Source organism: Siphateles boraxobius, unplaced genomic scaffold (genome assembly GCF_051911475.1).
Source record: "Siphateles boraxobius isolate OS27281-9 unplaced genomic scaffold, OSU_SipBor_1 51, whole genome shotgun sequence".
Taxonomy (NCBI): domain Eukaryota; kingdom Metazoa; phylum Chordata; class Actinopteri; order Cypriniformes; family Leuciscidae; genus Siphateles; species Siphateles boraxobius.
In genome coordinates, this window is record NW_027509153.1 from 1818706 (window position 1) to 1844141 (window position 25436).

The 25436-nt window shown below is 41.9% G+C and overlaps 3 non-coding genes across 3 annotated transcripts; 2 read left to right on the forward strand and 1 right to left on the reverse strand.

The window, feature by feature from the left end:
• Positions 1-19169: 19169 nt before the first annotated feature.
• Positions 19170-19243, reverse strand: trnam-cau (transfer RNA methionine (anticodon CAU)). The gene has a single exon. It is a non-coding gene; the product is annotated as a tRNA-Met (tRNA).
• Positions 19244-20097: 854 nt separating this feature from the next.
• trnar-ucu (transfer RNA arginine (anticodon UCU)) lies at positions 20098-20186 on the forward strand. The gene is given in 2 exon segments: positions 20098-20134; positions 20151-20186. It is a non-coding gene; the product is annotated as a tRNA-Arg (tRNA).
• Positions 20187-21505: 1319 nt separating this feature from the next.
• trnat-ugu (transfer RNA threonine (anticodon UGU)) lies at positions 21506-21579 on the forward strand. Its single transcript has one exon. It is a non-coding gene; the product is annotated as a tRNA-Thr (tRNA).
• The last annotated feature ends 3857 nt before the right edge of the window (positions 21580-25436 follow it).

Below are 25436 nucleotides of genomic sequence, written 5' to 3' on the forward strand. Positions count from 1 at the left end.
ACCCCCGGGGGCCGCGCGGGAGCCACTGACACGTGCAACTTATCCCATTCATTTTCATAGGCGTTTGGTGGACATCCCCACGGAACGGTCCCAATAGCTCCGAATGGCTCCAATTTGAAATCTGTGGCCCCTCAGGGTCCCCTCAGACGGTCCAAAAAGACTGGGGTCCGTAGTACCCCGTTAAGTGCGTTAGAGTCAAAAACAGCATCCCACCTGTAACCTATTTGACGGGTGCCCTAAATGCTGTCCGTGGACAGTCCATGTTTAGGCTAATTATGCATAATTAATAGTTTTAATGTACATCAGTGTGTTGTATTCTGTCCCCAGTGTGGTGTACAGTAGGTTTGACCACAAAAAACCACTGTAATTATGAATTATGGCCTATTAATGCATTGACCACGGACAACCTATTTGGACTCCGTCAAATAAGTTACATGTGGGCCCTTACTTTGCCCACCTGTAACTTATTTGACAGGGTCCAAATAGGCTGTTCGTGGACAGTCCATTTTTAGGCTACAGTGGGCCCTTAATTTGCCCACCTGTAACTTATTTGACAGGGACCAAATAGGCTGTTCGTGGATAGTCCATTTTTAGGCTACAGTGGGCCCTTAATTTGCCCACCTGTAACTTATTTGACAGGGACCAAATAGGCTGTTCGTGGACAGTCCATTTTTAGGCTAACTATGCATAATTAATAGCTTTAATGTACATCAGTGTGTTGTATTGTGTCCCCAGTGTGGTGTACAGTAGGTTTCACCTTATAAAACCACTGTAATTATGAAATATGACCTATTAATGCATTGACCACGTATAGCCTATTTGGACCCTGTCAAATAAGTTACAGGTGGGCCCTTACTTTGCCCACCTGTAACTTATTTTACAGGGTCCAAATAGGATGTCTGAGGACACCTTCCTGTGCCGACCTGTAACTTATTTGACAGGATCCAAATAGGCTGTTCGTGGACAGTCCATTTTTAGGCTAACTATGCATAATTAATAGCTTTAATGTACATCAGTGTGTTGTATTGTGTACCCAGTGTGGTTTACAGTAGGTTTGACCTCACAAATTTGAGTTTTCCAAAAACTCACCCATAGTTTCCAAGAACTCACCCGCTCCAAAAAAGTCGAAAACAGCATCCCACCTTTAACTTATTTGACAGAGTCCCTGTAAGCTGTCCATGGACATGCCATTTTAAGTCTAATAATGCATAGTTCTTCTGATGGGACACATAGGCCATTCGTGGTCACATAGGCGGTCAGTGGGACAAATAGGCTCTCTGTGGTCAATGGGCAGGGCCACGGCTGTCACTTAGATTTGCCGTGGACGAACAGGCCATTCAAATAAGTTGCAGGTGGGATGCTGTTTCACACTATATACATGATGCTATATACATGAAAATATATACATTATTTGGAAATGGTTCTCCGCATTTCCTCTAACCACACCTGGCTATGTCCTTTGCACCAATTACTGGCTATGTCCTTTTGCACTTGTTTTAAATTGCCCACATTTTTTGCAAGTGTTGGCCTCTACTTTTCTCCTGTAGGGTCTCTTGGGCATGGAGTCTGGATTGGCAACTGGTGAAGCGGGTAAGCGGGTGCCCTGTACAGCTGTTGGCTGTAACAGTGGCTGTATCATTTGCATCCCCTGGGCCATTGGGATGCCCTGGATCATTTGCACTCCCTGGAACATTGGCACACCCTGGAACATTGGCACAGCCTGGAACATTGGCACACCCTGGAAACCTGGTTCTGATGGTATAAGTATATTTGGTACCATCTGCAGTGATGCTCCAGATGCAGATGGTGTCAGCAACGTCTGACTCTGCGCTGGTGCCTTGGGTCTGAGAGGGGGTCGCCCAACAGAAGTCTGCCTCTGCTTTGCCTGACCAGCTGTGCTCTCTGGTAGCTTGTACTGGTGCTGCTCCCCTGGTTGTTCTGGCTCAGTCCGTAGACGTTTGGCTACCTGGAGAGGCTCATGAGCTTCAGGGAGGGGCTGAGGCAACTGAATGCCCTGAAGCAGCACAGACAGCTCCTGCTTTTTCTGTCTTTTGTTATACCACTGAATCAGGGTGTTCTGGTTAACCTCCACCAGCTGCATGGATGTTCCTCCCATCACCAAGCTGTTGCCAGTACAAGCTGCCTTATCCTGCGATAGTCTTGCAGGATCAGAGACAATCTTGACAGGGCTCCCTTGCCTTTTCTTTTGGGGCTTGGGTGGACAGTGCAAAGTCTGATGAAGATGGTCTCCAGCAGACGGCAACAGTCAGGCCACTGAGCAGGTGCGCTGCTTGCACCCAGCACACATCTGGTGGTGCTCTCTACACCAGGGTGAGTGGGCTTCTTCGGGACCTTGAAGCGTCCACTCAGCAGTCTCTTTCGGCATCGACTCTCATACACCACCCGTTCCTTGTCCCGGTCATCCAGGTTCTGCCAAAGAGCAATTATGGTGTTGGCTTCCTGGTTGGTCAGGCTGAGGGCTGTGTGGTCCCGGAGATCCACCAGATATTCTGCCAGCTGGTCCACATGTTGATAACCCGGGATATTTTGGTAGTCAACAGCCAATTAAAAAACACAAACATGCAATTCAATTATTACATCACATCTGTCTAATGCATAATTCCATAACTGATTGTGTTATTTTCCTGTTTATCACCGTAAAGCACTGTATAGTACAAAGCAGAGAGAGCGCCATTCTTGACATTTTACAAAGCACCAAATAAATAAAGATGACTTGACTTGATGTGTATTTGCAGCTTACAAATGAATTTAGGCTGTACTTTTAAATGTAAAATATGTGGAAAGTCTGGATTTAAAGCACTGGATGTTAATTCATCATAATTATTCTAGTTAATTTGAAAGACATACAAAGGAGTAGTATTTACCGTCTCCTCTTCATCATCATCCTGACCAGCATCCTCTGGCTCTGAGGGGAGAGTTGAAACAGATGTTTCAGAGGGAACAGGTGTGACAGCAGTCCCTGAGGGTCCAGGTGATGAAGGAGACTGTGTGAGGACAAGTTTGGGGTCAGGGACCAGTGAAGGGGATGTGGAGCCCAGTACAGGTGTGGCACTGCTGGTGACCAGGGTGGAAGAACCCAGTGTCAGTGTGGAAGAGGGTGGTGACAGAACAGCCTCCGGATCTGCTATTGTGTGATCCTCGCTGATGTCACAGAAGCCCTCATCTTCATCTCCCTCCTCCACACTGAGGTCCTCAATGAGCTCTGCTGTCTGCTCAGAGTCAGGATTCATGTCCTGCAGTGCCTGACCAGTCTGCTGGAACAGATACTGCACTCCAATGAGCTCACCTGAAATAAAAACAATAAACAAACGGAAATTAAATAGAATGTTGTGTATCATATTTGATACATTAGGCTTTTGTAGTAGCTCATATAGTGTGAGAATATAGAGCTCATCGTCAAGGAGAAAAAAAACAAAACAGTTTTATTAAGAGGCCCAATACGTTTAATTATGGGGGAAAAACATGAAATGAAATGCAATACAATGATGATTGAGAGAAAAGTCTGATGATCATTTTGATATTTACATGTAACATGATTTTCTAATCAAGTGAACCCAAGCTGCTTCAGTCTAGTAACTAGTCATTAAATATTACTAACAATATAAAAGTTATTCTTACAATTACTTTATAAAATCAGTAAAGGTTTTACAATGAAAAGAAACGTGAAGCACGAGCTGAAGGTGGACACTTTTACAATTATACTAAAAGACTATAATCAATCAGACGACAGAGGGCATGTTTCCTAAAAATTTTTGATCATGTTGATCATTTAGAGTCCTTTAGAAACTTGCATATCAATTATGATACAATCGACTCTATAGGGTTAAATCTGACATATAGACAGGGTTACACAGAAATTGCAAGTTGATAAAATAAAAAATATATAAAACAATTCTCACCGGTGTAACATGCAGGGGGACAAAACGTGGGGAACACTTTCCTGCCAAACAGCTTTTCATAATTGCCGTTTACACAGTGAACAAGTTCTCCTGTGTAGCTGCGCAAAGCTGATGGCTCCGATGACAGGGAAGCAGCCTCCCGGTCCTGGTTCCACCGGTGTAGACCCTCCAGCAGATAAATCTGAAAGTTCAGACTGTTTGCACTGGTCCCTGTAAATAGACACAACAGTGTTTAGGAGGTGGTAAAGGAACACACAAAAACACTTAATGCTCTTTCTTTACACCTGCACAGTGTGTGTGACAAACACAATACCTGGGATGAAACGGTTCAGGTGTAAATGAAAGGACTCGAGAGAAGTGGAGCCCCTGGCACATCTGTAGGTCTTCAGAAGCACACCTCCCTTGTTTAGGCTTCCTGTCTCTGTATAGAGCACAACACCAGGGGGGTCTTGAATGCATTTCACATGCTTCTTCTGGACATTCCAGATGTGCTCCATCCTTTCTCGGTCCAGGAGAGGAACACCCAGGGAGTCTTTGCCCTTGCTGCTCAGGAGCTCTGTAAGCAGCCGCTCAAGGAGAAGGATGGTAGTCTCCTCTCCACAGGTCCTCCTCCGGCAATGGAGTGCCAGCTCATTCCTGGTAAGATGCTTGTGGACATCTTCATCTGTCAGCGCAGGCCAACCCTGGGATATCAACAGCTCTCTCTTTGCTTTGCGAAGCATAGAAACATCAGCCGCATCCCACTCAAAAATGCACGCTGACAGCCGTGACACGAAGATGGGATACAGCTGATGGGCATCAGTTGTACACCCCATGGCAATCCTGCGCATAAAATGCCAGATGTCCAAGCGAATCATGAGATCAGGCCACCCTCTGAATCTGGTTTTCAGCTTGGTCTCACCCACATCAGTGCAGCAGCCACAGTCCACGTACAAAACAGCAGGTGGATCCACACTAGCCTGCTGGTACCTTTTCACCAGACCATCGACCATCATGTCCAGTCCTGCTCCTTCCTGTGCTGTCAGCACACTCATGAGCACCTGACCAAACTCATTGCCAACAGAGGTAAGCCAGAGTCCCGTTCCCCTTGCCGTCCCAGCCAGCTTCTTAGTGATCTGCAGTAGATGACAGGAAGCATGCAATGCAATGAAACATCACACCATGTAGAATATGATACTCATGCTCTGATAATGATATAACAGTAAACACCATAAATTAACAAAAATCCCCTGCTAACCTTTTTAGTGGAATCCATCTTCAAGACTGAACCATACGTAGATGTTATCCTTGCATGGATTTCATCCAGCCTTGTCAGGATGTCTTGGCTGTACACGGTGAGCAGCCACTTGCAGCTTGGGACCACTGTAGGCTCTGGGGGTTCCTGGAATTGTATTTGCAACACCCCGGGTCGTTTGAGGAAGTCCACACATTGGGTGGTGTACCGGGCCATACGCTGGAGCCACTCCTCACTGTGGTTCTCACGCAGCTGTTTGATGACACGCGTGGGACTGTTGCCTAGGCCACGCTCACGCAGGAGCCGAATGACTCTCATATCACAGGCATACCTTAGGAAAAGCAAAATCCACACATTCATATATTTTACACAATTGATTTGTAAAGTATTTGCAAACATATGTGATGATGGGCTATCAACTGGAAGTGGAATTAAAGTGTACTTACTTCCGCGTGAGGATGACCCGAAATTCAGAGCGATTGCCCAGATCCAGCTGTTGCAGGACAGTCTGACTCCAGGACACATGCGAGGCTTTACACTTGGTACAGATGAGGGTTTCTGTGACCATGTTGTACATCCTATCGATGTCCAGAACCTGCCGTGCCCTTTTGTGCAGACCGCCTCCAGTCAGCTGATGCTGCCCGCAGGCAGAATTGGGACAGAGAGCCTTGATCTTCCACAGCTTGTACGGCATCCACAGCAACAGAGCATGACAAAAAAATCTGTCTGGAGCTGGAGCCTGGTTGTAAATAAGTGCTGGCTGTGGTGGGTAATACCAGAGCTGTAGGTTGTCTCGAAGCTCTGGTTTTCCCTTGGGCCCCATTTTAAAAAGCCTGCTGGCAATCCACCTGTGATCCTCTGGTGGCAAAGTGTCCGACCACAAACGATGCAGTCGAACTAGAGATGCATCTTGCAGTAATGCCCCCGAAGGAGTAGTCTGTGAATGAAAAAGACAAAACATTTAGTCTAGCAGGTCATTTATTTAATTACCGCTTTATCTATCCAAGACTACCCTCATATAAAATAGAAAATATTGGATGTCAAATACGTACTTAAGGTTATAGAATAAAATGTATACATTTGTTCCAATAGTTTTCAGAATTGTGTCAGCTGCTAGCACTAATTTGTGTGAGTTGTGACAGTTAATATGCAAATTCAATTATTTTAGACCAAAAAATTTTGAAATTTCTTACCGAGACAACATGCAATGAAATATAATATATGTTGCATATATAACAAGAGAAAGAAATAGTCATAACTGTCCAATAATTTTAACTAATCCTAGATGGAATTATACTATACTGTTTAAAGGTCTATGTTCAGTAAGATTCTTTTTGTTTTTGAAATATGATTAAAATACAGTCAAAAACAGTAATTGTGGGAAATAATATTGCAATTTAGGATCGCCGCTTATTTGAATCTGTTTTCAAAAGTATTTACAGTTTTTTTCAATCGCTAACAAGCGCTTACCCATACTTCAGATACTTTTTCCTAAACTCTTAACACAGACTCACACCAACAAAACACAATTAGCCAAATGGATAATTTTCTTCTCAAGAACACATTTTGTTACAGATTTTTATGATTGTTTACACACTAAAATAAAAATTTCCACACAATTTGCAAAATTCTACTCCAATGAGCAAAACCCCTCCGCAGATTTGCACAACATTACACACAATGTCTGCCTTACCCTTTTAGCAAAACATTACACACGGTGATTTGTAAAACTCTACACACATTTTCACACCTTAGACACAGATAAGGATTGTGAGGTTACTTCCTTGTCATTACAAAGCCCCGGATTGCCATTGACCACACTAATGAATGAATTGGATATGCACATCCATCAGGCGTGGAAGCACACATGTGCTAATTTGAAAACGCATCACTCAGGAGTGCTATAAAAGGCAGCAGGTGAGTTCACCTGTCTTCAACAAAAATGGAAGGAGCTAGAAGAAGAAGAAGAAGAAGAGTGAGAATAAGAGGGGGGGCTCAAAGAGGAGATGAAGGAGGTAGAGGAAGAGGAGAAGGAGGTAGAGGAAGAGGTGAAGGAGATAGATGAAGAGGAGAAGGAGGTAGAGGAAGAGGAGAAGGAGGTAGAGGAAGAGGTGAAGGAGGTAGAGGGACCATGGACTGACACCGATGGAAGCTGGACAAAGAGTTCAACCAAATCTCTGGTTGATACTGTAACTGAATAGTTACAGTATTCTTGTTGCTTTTACAGCAGTTTTTCTTCAGAGTCAAACTGTATGTACTTCATGCAGTAATTTTAATTTGTCTACAGATTTTATTTTTTTCATTGATTTCATTGTTGGTTGATTACTGTAACTGATTATGGTAAGAAATACTGTAAATAAATACTTGAAATATGAGTCTGCAGAAATCAGTGTTGTGCAGTGCTTGGTAAGTTTATAGTAGGCCTATTTGTGTACATTCTCCCTATATCTCAAACTAATCATGAAGAATGTTGTTTGTTTGTCACAATTTTTTTTTTTCATCTAAATTATCCCTTACATAACAATGTCTGGCCAAAAATCTAGCACATGCTATTTCCTAAAAATAGTATTTTTACAAATGTGTTTTTTATTTATCACAGCAGTGTGAAACTGGTTACAATAGTGTCTGATCATTGAGGACTGTGTTGGTTAAATGAAAACTAATAGCATTTTCACAAATATGTGTATATGTTTTGACTGAAGTGTGTATGTTTTGAGAGAAGTGTGTCATTTTCCAAACAATCTAGGAATTATGCCAATTGAGTGTGGTGTTTGGATAATTGTGATTACATTTTGAAAAAAAGAACCCGGTTTTCAAAATTGCGTGTAAACAATTGAAAAAAACTGTAAATATATACTAACTCTTCATTTCAAAATAGAACACATCTTTCTCTGCACACACTAACTTTACCAAAACACTGGAAATCTGACTCAGAATGAAATTATTCTGTCAAAGAATAACACTTGTTTTCACTTCACAAGGTACATGCAGTCAATCAACAGGTTTCAAAATACTGGCTATTGTATTACAAAAACTTCATAGACTTTTGTGTTTCAGTTTTACAGGTATTTGCATACAAAACATGCAATCCACCATTTTTACACTAAATTTATTGGTTGGGAACTGTATGTCCACATGTACAGTATTCCAGTAAAAAGCAAATCAGTTTTTTTTCCCTTTACTGTTTACCAGCCTCTCTTAGTGTAAGACCGTGGTTGATTACATGGTCAATGATAGTGGCACGAATTTCATCACTGACTACTATTCTTGCAGCCCTTGGAATGCCACCACCACACATTCTTACACCTCTACCTTGCCCTCTCCTTAGGCCTGCTCTTCTCCCTGGCCCTGCTCCTCTCACTGCACCTCTCACTGCATCTCTGACTGCACCTCTCACTGCACATCTCACTGCATCTCTCACTGCACCTCTCACTGCACCTCTCACTGCACATCTCACTGCACCTCTCACTGCACCTCTCACTGCATCTCTCACTGCACCTCTCACTGCATATCTCACTGCAACTCTCACTGCACATCTCACTGCACCTCTCACTGAACCTCTCACTGCATATCTCACTGCATCTGTCACTGCACCTCTCACTGCACATCTCACTGCACCTCTCACTGCACCTCTCACTGCACCTCTCACTGCACCTCTCACTGCACATCTCACTGCACCTCTCACTGCACATCTCACTGCACCTCTCACTGCATCTCTCACTGCACATCTCACTGCATCTCTGACTGCACCTCTCACTGCACATCTCACTGCACATCTCACTGCACCTCTCACTGCACCTCTCACTGCACCTCTCACTGCACATCTCACTGCATCTCTCACTGCACATCTCACTGCACCTCTCACTGCACCTCTCACTGCATCTCTCACTGGGCCTGCTCTTCTCCCTGGGCCCCTTGCTCTTACTCTTCCTCGTCCAGACATTACAGTGTTTGTCTTTTTCTGTTTCCAAAAACATCACTCCTCAAAGTCCTCCTTTTACTGTATAAGTGTCAATGTAACAGAAAAAAATAACCCCTGCCACTGAGTCTAAGCCAGACTGGAATCAGCTATGGTTGGCCCAATTTACCCAACATAAATCAGGTGTGTGTCAATTATTCAATTGTTTGTTTATTATCAGCTGAGATATATTGTTTTTGAACTGATATCATTGAAGAAGCCGAGGTTTTTATACTGTATCTAAGGTTTGGAATATTGTTTTTGCTATTGTGGGGTGGTGTGTGTTAACATTTGTAAATACTACAAAAACAATCCATAATTTTGTTGGGAGGTATAGCTTGTCTGTTACGAAAATGTAAGCATTGTGGAAATGTGTTCACTGACTGCATATTGTGTGAAAACTGTATAGTATTGCTCTTAATTCATTATGATAAGATTTCCTGCATACAAAATATATTTCTAAAAAGTGCACAGATGTGGAATGTGTCTTAGAATGCAAGTTTCTAAAAAGTGCACAGATGTGGAATTTGTCTTAGAATGCAATGTGGATTATGCCAGTACTTACAGAGACAGTGGGGCTTGGTGTAGGGGCACTGGACACTGCTGCGCTGGGTTGGTCAACAGCCTGAGATGGTCTCCTAGCCACACTCAGATTTGGCTTTGCAGCAGCAATGTGGGACCCACCAAATCTTGGCTTGGTAAACTAAAAAAGGGCAAAACAATTTCAATGAAAAGACAAATTGAATTGTAACAGCACATTGGCCAAAAATATAATAACATGTAAAATGAGAAAATATCTATTGATCCTATCATTCATTATATAACTAAAGGACCTGCTTTCTTTCTTTAACTTATTTTTTTGTCTGTGTATTACCACACTCTACTACTTATACAGATTGAAATAAGCACAGTTAGAATAGAAAAATGTTTGGGAAGGTATTGCTAGAATGTGAGTATATAGTAATTTAACAAGTACCTTTTAAAAATGACTTAAAATCAAAAATAGTTTGCACATAGTTTGTAAGAGAAAGCGTTTATTAACAGTAATGAAGGTTACACTTGAAATGGCAACAAAGCAGATTCATGATGACTTAATTAATAATACTTGTATAATTAATTGTGCATAAGTGGAATGTTACCTGAGAAATACAGAATGAAAGAGGTAGCTTCAGTAGCCAGTTGGAAAAATCAAGAGAGATGCCATTGTTACGGTTCGTGTCTCGTGTTTCCCTCTACTTATGATGACGTCATGACTCTGTGCTTCTTTTGTGTGTCTGAGATACTGATGGGTCTGCACCTGTGTATCATTATACACCTGCGCCTCGTTGGAGTCGTTGCTGATCCACTATAAGACGGACGCTGACGCGGAGTATGGCAGGAGAGAGGAGAACCAGCAAACAAGCATTTCTTTCGTGTTTCATTTCTTTTATTTACTTTACTTGGTTGATAGTCTTGTTAATGTTTGTTGCCTTCATATTGTTTGAAGATTATTAGTTTATTTGTGATACGTGTTTCTTGAGTTTTTGCGAGAAACCTTTGCGAGGTTTGTAAGAAATAAATGTCAATGCAGCGCACTTGAGTTTCACGTGTCCTCCTTTATGTTGTGAAACCCTTACGTAGCCAGCTTTTTTTCAAAAAGGGTTCGTAACATAAATTGGGGGCTCGTCGAGATTTCGGATTACTTTAATTTTGTTTGATGAGCAGATAAAGATAGTGGTGCTGGGCGATCTCCGGGTAGGTAGAGTAAACCAGGGGGGCCGTGCGTAGCGCCGATTCTCACTACGGTTTACTATTTATTGTTTTCTTTATTATTTTAGTTTGTTGTGTTTGGAGGTACTCCGGGGGGGAGGCTTGCCTCTCAACTGGTACCCTCTGAAGACTAGAGAGGTTTTAGTTAGTCTTGGTTAGGTAGGCTTAGGTCCGGAGTCGTTTGTAGCCTACTGATTTATTATGTTTGTGTTTTTGCTCATCAATTTATTATGGCGTTATTTGATTTAAAGGAGTTTATAAGTCAACCTAGTGTTGCAGTGTTAGAAACATGTAGAAAGGACGATTTGTTCCTTATTGCTCGACATTTTGAAATACCTGTTTCGAAAACATTGCTTAAGAAAGACTTGAAAGCTTGTTTGTTAACTGGTTTAATTAATGTTGGGGTGTTGCCTTTGTTGGAGGATGTTCCTGAATCAGCAGAATCAGTTGCAGCTGTTATGGATGACGAGGAACAACCTCCGCTGCATTCTTCGACTTCATTGTGTCCTCTCGCTGGCAATCCAATTACGCCGGATGCCGGTGGTGGGGCGAAGGTAGGACCACCTTTTTCTTTGCCTAAGTTTGAGCCTTTATCCCTCTCTACCGCAGAATCGCCTGTACATCAGGGAGGTGTGCGCTTGAAAGTACATTTAGCTCGCTTACAGCTTGAGACGCAAGACAGAGCTCAAGCACGGAAGGATGAGTTGCACCATCAGCTTGAATTGCACCGTATCGATGCGGAGATGAAAGTTAAAATGCGCCAATTAGAGTTACAGTCTGTTCGAGATGATTCAAAAAGATTTAACAAATTTGCACGTGAAGATGGACCTAGTTCGGAGGTTGAAGCTGCTGTACTCGTTTCAAATATTACTGTGATACCTACAGTTAACTCTTTACCTGTGGTAACGGATTCTCTTGATCATTCGACTTCATTTAATGTAGCGAAAAATATTGTAATTGTTCCACCTTTTCGGGAGAAAGAGGTTGAAGCTTATTTTCAGGCATTTGAAAGAATAGCATCTGCGTTGAAGTGGCCAACAGAGGTCTGGTCATTAATGTTACAATGTAAGTTAACAGGGAAAGGGCAAGAAATTTGTGCATCTCTTCCGTTGGAGGAAAGTGTTCAATATGAGACCGTAAAAAATGCGATTCTCCGTGCTTATGAGTTAGTACCTGAACATTATCGGCAACGTTTTCGCTCAACGAAAAAATCCGCTTCTCAGACATATGTCGAATTTGCCCGTGAGAAGGGTGTACTTTTTGATCGATGGATAAAGGCGTGTAAAGTCGCGGATTATCAATCTTTGTGTGAACTTTTGCTCATTGAAGAGTTTAGAAATTGTGTTCCAGAGCGTACTGCTTTATATTTAAACGAACAAAAGGTTACTACTGTACAGCAAGCAGCTGTTTTAGCAGACGAGTATGCACTTATTCATAAACCTGTGTTTTTAAAGCGTGCGAGTGAATCAGGTTACGCTCCGCAAAGAGAGAATGAAGTTAATTCTTCTGATTTTAAAGTCAGGCCTGGTCCATCTAGCCCGAAAATGCGTAAAGAGTGTGGCTATTGTCACAAGGTTGGACACATAATTGCTGAGTGTCGAATTTAAAAACGAAAGCATGAACGTCAGGATTTTCCCGCTCAACCTCGCGGTTCAGTTTTAGTGAAAACTGTGTCTCCACAGACCATGATTTCAGTAGCTCCTGATGAGTGTTTTCAGCCTTTCGTGTTTGACGGTTATGTATCACTGACTGGTCGTGTTGAGGACCAGAAGGCTGTGAAGATCTTACGTGATACGGGAGGATCTCAGTCTTTTATACTGTCTGACACTTTGCCTTTCTGTGCAGACTCCGAATGTGATACAAGCACTATCGTGCAGGGAATAGAAATGGGTTTCATCACTGTACCTATTCATCGCGTCTGGGTGACGTCTGAATTAGTTTCTGGATGTTTTAATGTAGCGGCTCGTTCTTCCCTACCTGTGAAAGGTATTAATTTTATCATGGGAAATGATCTTGCTGGAGGGAAAGTAATGCCAGTTGTACATGTTACTAATATTCCAGTTACTGATCAACAACCAGATGTACTCGCCCAACATTTTCCGAATGTTTTTGCTTCTAGTGCAGTTACGACGCGTGCTCAGACGAAAAATCTCGTTAAGGAGAATGAAGTGAGTCTAGGTGAGTCTATTTTTGCAGAGATGTTTGAGAAAAATGCCTTGACAGAGCAGATGGATGTTAATTTGTCCCAAGAATCTGTTTGTCCCGATCCTGACGTATTTTTGCCTATTTCGTGCGAGGTTCTCACTGCGGCTCAGCAAAGTGATTGTACGTTAGAGAAATGTCGTTTAAGTGCTGACAGTAAAATGTCACCTTTGTACAACCATCAGTTCTATTGGAACAACACTGTGTTGATGCGCAGCTGGAATGCTCGGTTATCGAATGACGAAGATTCGGATGACTGGAACGTGGTCCATCAGATTGTGGTGCCCTTGAAGTTTCGACAGCATATTTTAAGCTTGGCACATGATCATCCTTGGTCTGGGCATCTCGGTATAAATAAAACTTACCATCGGGTGCTCCAGCATTTCTTTTGGCCTGGGTTAAAGGCTGATGTGTCTCGATATTGTAGGTCTTGTCATACCTGTCAAGTAGTAGGAAAGCCCAATCAGATCGTGCCACCTGCTCCACTTCACCCTATTCCGGCTGTAGGAGAACCGTTTGAACGTGTCTTGGTAGATTGCGTCGGGCCGTTGCCGCGAACTAAATCCGGTTCTCAGTATATTTTAACGATTATGTGTGCTGTCACACGATTTTCAAAAGCAATTCCATTACGGAATATAACTGCCAAAAGTGTCACCAAAGCTCTAATAAAGTTTTTCACCACATTCGGATTGCCGAGAACTGTTCAAACAGATCAAGGTACTAATTTTGTGTCTAAAATCTTCCGAAATGTGCTGAAAGGTTTGAGTGTGTCACATGTAACATCCAGTGCCTACCATCCTGAATCGCAGGGAGCACTGGAGAGGTGGCACCAGACGTTGAAATCTAGTCTGAGAAAATATTGCCTAGAGGCAGGGAATGAGTGGGATGAGGGAGTCCCTTTGGTTTTGTTTGCGTTACGTGAAGCGCGACAAGAGTCACTTGGGTTTAGTCCGTCGGAATTGGTCTTTGGACATAATGTACGGGGTCCTTTAAAAGTACTAAAAGATGAGTTTCTCTCTACTGGTACGACTGAGAAACGTAATGTGCTTGATTTCGCAAAAGAAAATGAAGCGTTGTTTTGATAAACGCGCGGTTGTGCGTAATTTTACGCCTGGAGAAAAAGTATTAGTGTTGCTTCCTTTGCCCAGTTCTGCTTTAGCTGCGCGATTTGCAGGTCCGTATGTGATTAAGAGCAAGCTAAGTGACACTGATTATATAATCCATACACCAGAACGACGACGAAAGACACGTTTGTGTCATGTAAATATGCTGAAAAAATATGTAGCCCGAATTGGGAAGACTGATGAGGTGAATAGTTTGTCCCAGAGTGAGGCACAGCCGGTGTTAAATGTAGAACGAGTATCTCTGCTGTCCAGTACCATGGGTGCTGAGGATGTAGATGATGGGTTGAAAATGTCTATGGAGATGTTCAGCGGTGGTCATCTAAAGAATTCAGAGATTTTAAGAGTTTTACCATCTCGTTTGTCTTACTTATCTCGCGAAGAGCGTCAGGATGTGATGGACTTAGTAGAAACTTATCCTAACTTGTTTAGTGATGTTCCGTCTGGTACCTCTGTCATCCAGCATGATATTGAGGTGGGTAATGCAGGTCCAATAAAACAGCATGCGTATCGTTGTCCAGTAGGTAAACGAGAAATCATGAAATGTGAAGTGAATTATCTGGTTCAAAATGGTTTTGCCAAAAAGAGTAATAGCCCGTGGAGTTCACCGTGCATTTTAGTCCCTAAAGCGGACGGTTCGTTCCGTTTTTGTACTGATTTCCGCAAGGTGAATTCTGTTACTGTGCCGGATGCATTTCCGTTGCCTCGAGTAGAGGATTGTATTGACAATCTTGGCACTGCTCGGTACATTATGAAATTAGATCTTTTAAAAGGCTACTGGCAGGTGCCATTAACTGAACGTGCTTCTGAGGTCTCCACCTTTGTGACTCCCGACTCTTTCTTTCAATATACGCGTATGGCGTTCGGTCTTCGAAACGCGCCTGCTACCTTTCAAAGGTTAATGTCTGCAGTTTTAGGTGATGTTCCGAACTGTAACATTTATCTTGATGATGTCGTTATTTTTTCTTCCACGTGGACAGATCACATCTCTACTTTGCACAATGTTTTTAGCCGACTAGCCGATGCCTCGTTAACTTTAAATCTGACTAAGTGCGATTTTGCGAAAGCCTCCGTTACGTACTTGGGGAAACAGGTTGGAAACGGTCAAGTACGTCCGCTCGACGCAAAAGTGACCGCTATTCTTGCATACCCTGTGCCCACTACTAGGAGAGAGTTGCGACGATTTTTAGGCATGGCTGGCTATTACAGGTGTTTTTGTAAAAATTTCTCGACTGTTGTCGCTCCCTTAACGAAGATGTGTAGCTCTAAAATTGTTTTTAATTGGACTGATGAATGTCAAACTGCATTTTTGTGTCTAAAGTCTCTTCTTTGCAGTGCTCCGGTGTTGTCTGCTCCTGACCTGGCTCGTCCGTTTAAGCTTGAAGTAGACGCCAGCGCGACCGGAGTTGGAGCTGTCCTGCTTCAGAATGGTGGTGATGGAATATCCCATCCAGTATCTTATTTCTCAGCTAAATTTAATCGTCACCAGTTGAATTATTCAACTATCGAAAAAGAGACTCTAGCTATGTTGCTTGCTTTGCAGCACTTCGATGTGTATGTGGGATACAGCTCTACTCCCGTCATCCTCTACACGGACCATAATCCGTTGGTTTTTTTAAATAAAATGTACAATCATAACCAACGTTTGATGCGCTGGGCGCTTATAGCTCAATGTTATAATCTTGAAATCCACCACAAGAAAGGAACGGACAACGTCGTCGCAGATGCCCTTTCTCGGGGCTAGGTAAATGTATTTACTTTATGTGTGTTCTGTCATTTTTTTTGTTGTTGTGATGTTCTTGTTTGCTTTTACTGTTCGTTTCGTCCAGAACCTGTCTAAGAAGACTGGTTCTTTCTTTAAGTGGGGGAGTGTTATGGTTCGTGTCTCGTGTTTCCCTCTACTTATGATGACGTCATGACTCTGTGCTTCTTTTGTGTGTCTGAGATACTGATGGGTCTGCACCTGTGTATCATTATACACCTGCGCCTCGTTGGAGTCGTTGCTGATCCACTATAAGACGGACGCTGACGCGGAGTATGGCAGGAGAGAGGAGAACCAGCAAACAAGCGTTTCGTGTTTCATTTCTTTTATTTACTTTGATCGTCTTGTTAATGTTTGTTGCCTTCATATTGTTTGAAGTTTATTAGTTATATTTATTTGTGATACGTGTTTCTTGAGTTTTTGCGTGTTTGTAAGAAATAAATGTCAATGCAGCGCACTTGAGTTTCACGTGTCCTCCTTTATGTTGTGAAACCCTTACGTAGCCAGCTTTTTTTCAAAAAGGGTTCGTAACACCATGAAGGATGTGAGTGTCCTTTAACCCATAATGGCAAAGCCTTGAAATGGCAACAAAGCAGATTCATGATGACTTAATTAATAATACGTGTATAATTAATTGTGCATAAGTGGAATGTTACCTGAGAAATACAGAATGAAAGACGTAGCTTCAGTAGCCAGTTGGAAAAATCAAGAGAGATGCCATGAAGGACGTGAGTGTCCTTTAACCCATAATGGCAAAGCCCAATTAGAGAGGAAGAGGAGAATGCAAGAGCAGAGCCCAGAGAAGAAAGAGAGATCACATAGGTTACATTGTTCTTTCACCATTTTACTTGATCTAAACCAACCTGAGACAGTGAAACTGACCAATAAGCAGACTACAGCCGCCCCTGTACAAGGTGTCACAGCTGGCAGGTAGGTGTAAAAACATACCAGCCATTTCCACTGAACTTAAACCTTTATACTAAACGTATATTAAAACTGCAATTATATAAAAAAAAATGTTATTACCTTTGACAAACTTGGTATAATTTTAGAAGTAGGCTGGGGTGGGAGCTGACGCTGACTCTGCGCCATGACCTCCTGTGCTGGTCCAGTAGCGGCAGACCGTTGTTCAACAACCCTTGGTGCTTGTCCAATAGAGGCTGTGGCCTGCTTAAGACAACCACAAAAATACATAGGCTACAATAATTGTTGAACGAGAAGAATTTGTTCAGTAAATTATATATATATAAAAAAAATACAAGTTACATCTTTACATTGTTACCTTTTGAGTGTGAAAACCACATATGCACTTTGGGACCGCTCCGAGCAAGGTTGTCTGGCCGCGAGACTGCATCGGACATCTTTCAATCTGTAAACATTATCACACATATAATATAGAATACATGCATTTCTAACTTATCAGTATGAATGGCACATTAATTTATTGTAGTGTGTCATTCATTTTTATTCATGTTCTTTGAAGAGGAGATACAAACTGTAAAATTAGAGATAAAGAGTGAGTAAAGTTTGTATCCTCCTTTAAAAGAACAAGAGAGGAACATTTCACACCTTCAAAAAAACATCCATTCACTCAACATCCCCACCCCCATTTTATTTTTTATTATATATATATTTTTTTTACATAAATAAACATAAATCTCAAATACGTGCAACATTATCTACATACATATCTATAAATAATGATGACATAGAATTAAATGATTAGGATTACAATTATTACATCATGCAAAGGTGACAAAAGCACACTCACCCTTTGGTACACGTCATGCCACTTTTTCTGTCGAGGAGCTGGCCTGTTACCCTCATTTGATGGCCAAACTCCTGTGCTTGCAAACTTTTTTAGCCTTGCAATCCAGTCAGTATCTGACATGGCTTTATGGGATTTTTTGCCAGACATTTTTTTGTTGGGGGGCTAACGGTTAGGTTATATCGTTTTGAACAAAACTACTATAATACAAATTATTTCTTTAAAAAAAGCACACACGATATTTACAATTATAATATAGTATACAATTATATACAAATATAAAATTACATTGTCCGAAAATACAGTTAAAGTTACCGAAAAATAAGTTCCGCAGCCCTCCGTTAAAATGATGCTGCCTGACCTCCGTGACAGTGATGCTCGACGTCTGAACTTTTTGACCTCTGACACGCCCCTCAGGATATGTCATTACTTCATACACCTTCGGCTCAGTTCGGCAGCTTGATTGACACTTGGCTAGCTTCCTGACTCCTCCTCCTAGCGGTGCTAAGCGTAAACGTGCCATCGACATTTCCTTGTACTCTGATTGGTCAAATGTCGAAAATGATAAGGAAAAAGTCAAGAATGGCGCTCTCTGATTGGCTGCAGATGTTATAATGTCGAGAATGGCGCTCTCTAATTGGCTGCAAATGTTATAGCGCGTCGACGTGATTGGCTGTGGCGTTCAACATTGTTCAACATTATCCCCATTTTGACGGACTATCCTTCGGCAGCTGGCGTTCAGGTCGCAGTCTCCCCTGGAGGCGTTGGTACGAATCCCGCTTCTGACAAACCTAACCTTTGGCTGCGGGCTCAAGCTAGAGTCTTTAACCCTCTGGCAAGTTTATCCAGAAATGCAGTAATTTTGACAAAGCACTGCAATTCAGTTCATGCTAGAATTAACCAAACATTAAAGTAACACTGACCTGCAGTACATGACCTTTATAGTAACACTTTAGTGCAATGTATGGGATTCTATGGCACTTGGAATTGCAAGTCATGACATTTCAGAAAAAAATGGACATGTTGATTGAATCGGATTCAACTGAATTTCACGAAATAACATGTTGTGACTTTTACCGGAAGAAGATGCAGTAGAATTTCATGGCAAGGATTCTTGGAAATTTCTTGGAATGAAATGTCATGGGTTTGGGGGCATGGGGTGGAGTGTCATGACACAAGATTCAAGGAATGTCATGTAAAACATTACATTAGCATTAACAAGACATGCCATTAGAATGAAAGAATGATATCAGCCTTAACAAAACATTGTAACAACACCAACACATATGACATGTATATGAGAGTAATACAATTACTGCATTTGTTCAACATTAGTCTTAAAAAAACACTGGATTTCAATTACAGTGCATATGAAGAAATGGACAAAGGCATAAAAGGGAATACAGAAAGCAGCTCATTTATTTACACGGTCCCGTGTATCAAAAAGCACCATTCTGCCCCGTGTGAGGCTCGAACTCACAACCTTCAGATTATGAGACTGACGCGCTGCCTAACTGCGCCAACAAGGCATGTGCTGAGACACGGGTGGGCGGTGAAGCCCTAGATTCTAGATCATCTGCCATTCTGTGTAGGTGCAAAAATGCTGCTCACCACTGGCTGGCATGTCAGGATGCCTGAGCAGTCTAAGGCGCTGCGTTCAGGTCGCAGTCTCCCCTTGAAGCATGGGTTCTAATCCCACTTCTGACAAACCTAACCTTTGGCTGCGGGCTCAAGCTAGAGTCTTTAACCCTCTGGCAAGTTTATCCAGAAATGCAGTAATGTTGACAAAGCACTGCAATTCAGTTCATGCTAGAATTAACCAAACATTAAAGTAACACTGACCTGCAGTACATGACCTTTAAATTAACACTTTAGTGCAATGTATGGGATTCTATGGCACTTGGAATTTCAAGTCATGACATTTCAGAAAAAATGGACATGTTGATTGAATCGGATTCAACTGAATTTCACGAAATAACATGTTGTGATGTTTACCGGAAGAAGATGTAGTAGAATTTCATGGCAAGGATTCTTGGAAATTTCTTGGAATGAAATGTCATGGGTTTGGGGGCATGGGGTGGAGTGTCATGACACAAAATTCAAGGAATGTCATGTAAAACATTACATTACATTAGCATTAACAAGACATTCCATTAGAATGAAAGAATGATATAAGCCTTAACAAAACATTGTAACAACTGTCTAGTAAACAGGAGATCATGGATTCGAATCCCAGCAGTGCCTATGCCACAGGATGTGGGCACCGCTCACTTAATCTTTTACATATGTAAATCTTTGCATAGTGAACAGTGTGCATCTGCACAAAATGTGGAAATCTAAGAAGTGATGTGCATGCAATAGCGTCTTAAAGCTTGTCTTTTGTGGCTCTGTGGCGCAATGGATAGCGCATTGGACTTCTAGATTGTGAATGGAGGTATTCAAAGGTTGTGGGTTCGAGTCCCACCAGAGTCGTGCATACCCTCTTTTGCTCAGATGTCTTTGTGTTGGACAAGCATATGCTTAAAACTTGAATCCACAAACTACTTCAGAAGCATACCCTTCACGTTCTGCTTATTTCCCTTATTGGACACACCCAACTCAGATCACAGAGTACTCTACTAATTAACTTAAGTCACCTATTTAAATAAGAATAGGTTGAAATCCACTGGCCTAGGCCAAAATCTGCAACAACCTATTGTTGGCCACCTACCTAGAAAAAAAAGAAGAAAAAAAAACACGCTTTCCATTTCTCCAAGCTGAAACAGCATTTAGATGTATCGTAACTGGAGGTTCCCGAAACATTTGAGACATGAGTGCTGAGAGTTTCGATCCAGAAATAAATGGCTTGAGATATTCCCTTGTCCCTCAACAGAAGCCTGCACACCTTTCAGGTTTTGGAAATAATCCTGTAACTTCAAAGGGACCTATTCATGATGTAATCAGCTATTCTCCTGACATGCTACCTCTTTTAGACTTTGTATACAAAAGCATCGAACCAGTGACAGTAACTGGCACTGTGGCTTAGTTAGCGCCTGTCTAGTAAACAGGAGATCCTGGGTTCAAATCCCAGCAGTGCCTAATCTGTGGCTTTTAAGATTAGTCATTCAACCTTCTCTGATGTGAAAGTCTTGGCAGGAAAGACAATCTGGACTTCTCGGTTGCAAATGAAGGTTTTAAAAAGGTTGTCGTTTTTTGGGTCCCACCAGAGTCACGAATGGTGTCCCTTTGCACAGACGTCTTTACCAGACTGACATTTGCTTAAAGCTGGGGTTTTCCAACTTTTTCAGAAGCCTATGCAAAACATTTTTCTTCTTTTCCTTATTGAGCACACCCAAGTCAGATCGTCGAGTACGTTACTTATCAATCAATTATTTGATTCACCTGTATTAAATGAGAGAGATAATAAGAAATATATGGTGCAGATGCGCTTCAAGAATGGTTTGCAAGCTCCTGGCTTAGGCCTGAAATCTGCTACTACCTATTGATATGGTCAAGCCTATGGATATTTGTACAAACAAAGTCTTTACATATATGAAGAATAATACATGGATATCTTTCTGGATTTTGCCCTTTCATATCAGAAGAAGGCTCAGGAAACATTTTAGGCATGACTATCGAGAGTGTAGAGCCAAAATTAAATGAGTTCAGACATTCCCTTGAGGCGTGAAAGGCCCTCGTGTTTTGGAAACAATCCTCTTACCTCTAAGGGACCTCGTTCATGACGTGATCAGCTGTTTTCCTGATGTGGTCCCTCTTTTAGACTTGTTTTACCAACAAATTTCACCGTATCTGGCGCTGTGGCTTAGCTGGTCAAAGCGCCTGTCTTGTAAACAGGAGATCCTGGGTTCAAATCCCAGGAGTGCCTTTGGCACAGGATATGGGAGTGCTTAACCTTTTCACATATGAAAGTCTTTGCATGACGAACTGTGTTTACCTGCACAAAACTGGAAAAACTAAGAAGTGCTGCGCATGCAATACTTCCCTGAAGTGTGTCATTTTATGGTACAGTGGATAGAACTTTGGACTTCTAGGATGCGAATGGAGAAATTCCCTGGTTGTGGTTTTGAGTCCCACCAGAATAGTCAGTGGCCTCTTTTGCTCTTATGTCTCTGTGAGTCAGACATATGTTTAAAACTGGGGTCCACAAACTACTTCAGAAGCCTACCCTTCACATTCTGCTCATCTCCCTTATTGGACACACCCACGTCAGATCATTGAGTACTCTACTAAGTAGCTCAATTAACCCTTTTGAAATAAGGAAGATAACGAAAATGTATAGCGTCTGGGAGGTTTCGAGAATGGTTTGAAAACCACTGGCTTAGGCCAGAATCTGCTACTTCCTACTGTTGAGATCCAGCCTCTGGATGTATTCAAAACAGTCTTTACTACGGTGGCCGAGAAGGGTCACAACACATACAAACCCCACAACAACTACATATTCAGAAAACACATACAAATTCAGAAAACACATGCAAACAACGCCACAACAACTACATATTCAGAAAACACATACAAATTCAGAGAACACATACAAATTCAGAAAACACATGCAAATTCCGAAAACAACTTTGTCGATTTCACATTCGCTGCAAATATTCGCAGCACGAGCAAATAGGGAAACGAATTGCAAACTGCAAAAACACAACGGAAATGTTTCCGGGGGGGCCATAATCAGTGACGGACCCGCATCCGGTTGTCTTAGCGCTATTTTTTGAATATGTGCTGTGCTTTTGTAGTCTCAAGAGGTAAGTGTTTCTCTTTCATTATGACAGACTTGTCGATGTGCTCTGATACCGAAGTGGTTTTGTGTGTTTTTAACATATTAAGTTATTGTCCCCATAACGTATTAATCTGCCAACGTTGTTAGCTGGAAACTAAGTTAGCTGGCTAGCTCGCGCCTGGCCCTTAAATAGATGCATTACTGGCGTTGGTACAATGTTGTCCTGATATCTGAACTATTTATTTAATTTTTAGTTTGAAATGTTCTGTCCGTATTGTGCCGAGCAACTGGGGGACGCTCCCAAGTTTTGCACGTCGTGTGGTCTGAACGTGGGGTTCCTTACGGAGCGTCAGCCTACAGGTAACATCCCCTTACTGTGTTCCTATTTATAAATTTATCAACCCCATTAAAGCATATTAGTTTTTAAAATTAATCTTTCTGTGTGTGTGTGTGTGTGTGTGTGTGTGTGTGTGTGTGTGTGTGTGTGTGTGTGTGTGTGTGTGTGTGTGTGTGTGTGTGTGTGTGTGTGTGTGTGTGTGTGTGTGTGTGTGTGTTGTGTCGGTCCAGAGGATGACCTAATACGTGCTTACTTTAGAAAGGACCACTCCAACGACGTTATTCGAGATTTTTTGGAGTCAAAGCATGGTATTGTAATGAGCCTGAAAACTCTAAAAAAGAAGGCTGAAACGGCTAAATCTAAGACGGAGAGCAAATTACAGTCCACTGGAGACTGTGAATGCTGCCATCACTAGTGAATTGAACGGCTCAGGACAGCTGTTGGGCTACAGGGCTATGTGGCAGACCCTGAGACAGAAACATTCACTGACAGTGAAACAAGACGATGTCATGCAAGCCCTCAGATTATTAAATCCAACAGGAGTATCTCTCCGTCATAGGCGCAGGTTTGTTAGGCGATCCTATTGCTCTGCAGGACCCAATCAGGTGTGGCACGTGGATGGCTATGACAAGCTCAAGCCCTTTGGGATTGCCATCAGTGGCTGCATCGATGGGTATTCAAGGCGGGTTATGTGGCTCAGTAGTGGCAGCACCAACAACGACCCTGCAGTAATAGCTCACCATTACCTGCAGTGTGTTTCGAGCTGTGGCCTTCCGGCTCGTCTTAGGACAGACTGTGGGACAGAAAATGGAGACATGGCTGCCATCCACTGTTCTTTAAGAGAGGACCACACCGATGACTTTGCAGGTTCTCTCAGCCACATGTATGGCACTTCAACTGCCAATCAAAGGATTGAAAGTTGGTGGTCCTTTTTCAGGAAACAGAGGTACGTTTAACAATACTGTTACTCACATATTTTTCAATACTGTTTCATATTTCTGTAATCTTTTCGTAATATTATGCTGGGTTGGCACCATACAATGCTGACTTTGAAAATGTAGGCTTATTTATATGAGCGTCATACATGGATCAGGCTGTGTACTGCCGATTGTGCAATAGTTATGATAAGTAAAAGGATTAGTGTGCATGGTTGACTGTTTCAAATTGTAATAAGTGTTGACAGTCCATTCTGCACTGGTGAATGCAGTGCAGAATGTTGTTTTCCAAGACTGTCACATAATTTAAGTATTTGTATTAGAAACATTTATACAAAACTAAAATCACTGTACTCCATTATTAGGACACAGTTCTGGATGGATTTATTCAGTGACCTGAGAGAGAGACACTACTTCAATGGCACCCATGAACACAAGTGCCTTGTACGGTATGTGTTCCTGGGCATCTTTCAGAAAGAGCTTGATGAACACCGAGAGCTTTGGAATAACCATACCATCAGACCCGTCCGGCAGTCTCTCTGTCCATCTGGGAAACCTGATACCATTTACAACCTGCCTCACAGGTTTGTATGTAACACCTGTATTGTCATTTTCAATAAATGTTTGGTTGGTTTCCCTTTGAGATTTAAACACTATTCAAAATGAGTTCACTGTTGTGCTTTCTGTGCGGCCTTAGGTTTGGTGGAAGGGATTGTGGATTCCCAGTGGATCCCCAAGTGTTACAGGAGTTCAAAGACCTTCTGCCACCCACAAACAGTTTGTGTGGAGATGCTAACCTCCAAGCATATTTTGCCAACTTGGAGAGACAGAGCCAGCTCGCTCCACCCATCAACTGGCCAGCTGCTGTTGACAACTACATTAGACTTAAGGAAATGGCTGGTCTTTGAGAGAGAGAACTAACAGACGTGTAGGCATTTTATTTTCTTTCAGACAGCATTGCCTCCAGTGTGGTGTACTGATATGGACACCTTAAATTAAAGGTTAAATTAAAAGCAAAGATATTAATCGATTGCAATGACTTCCCTTACTTTTTCCACCATCACAATGTATGCTTTTGGTGTTAACAGTGTTGATAAATACGGTATGCTGAAGCTAATGGTGACTTTCATGCTAGATCGGTAACATTTCATGACCAATTTATGCAACAACAAATAAACTTCATTCTGATGGCTCTTGCAAAATGTTTCAGAATAGACAAACTTACATTTTCTTCTAAAAATAATTTTATTTCTTTTAACTGTTAAAATACTGACAAACAGTAAAGTGCGAACAGTAACAGCAATCTAAATCTGTCACGGAAAGTTTCCAAATAGAGAAACTTGCACCTTTTCTTATACAAAAAATCATTGGACTTCTGTAAACCATGTAACCATACAAATAGTAAAGTGCGAACAGTAACAGCAATGTAAATCTGCCATGAAAAGTTTCCAAATAGAGAAACTTGCACCTTTTCTTATAAAAAAAAAATGGATTTCTGTAAACAATGTAACAGTGCAAAGTGCAATGCAAACAGTAACAACAGTAATGCAAATTTGCCACTGATAATTAATTTCTGATTGACACCTCAATGGAGCCCAAATCCTGGAGCGTTCTTGATTCCATAATTCATGGCTTCCTCAAAGATTTCATATGAGGGTAAGATCGGGAGTTTTAATGTGTTTGCGCAGACATTAGCCTCAGGAAACCTTGAGTGTTTCTGGAATGTGAGT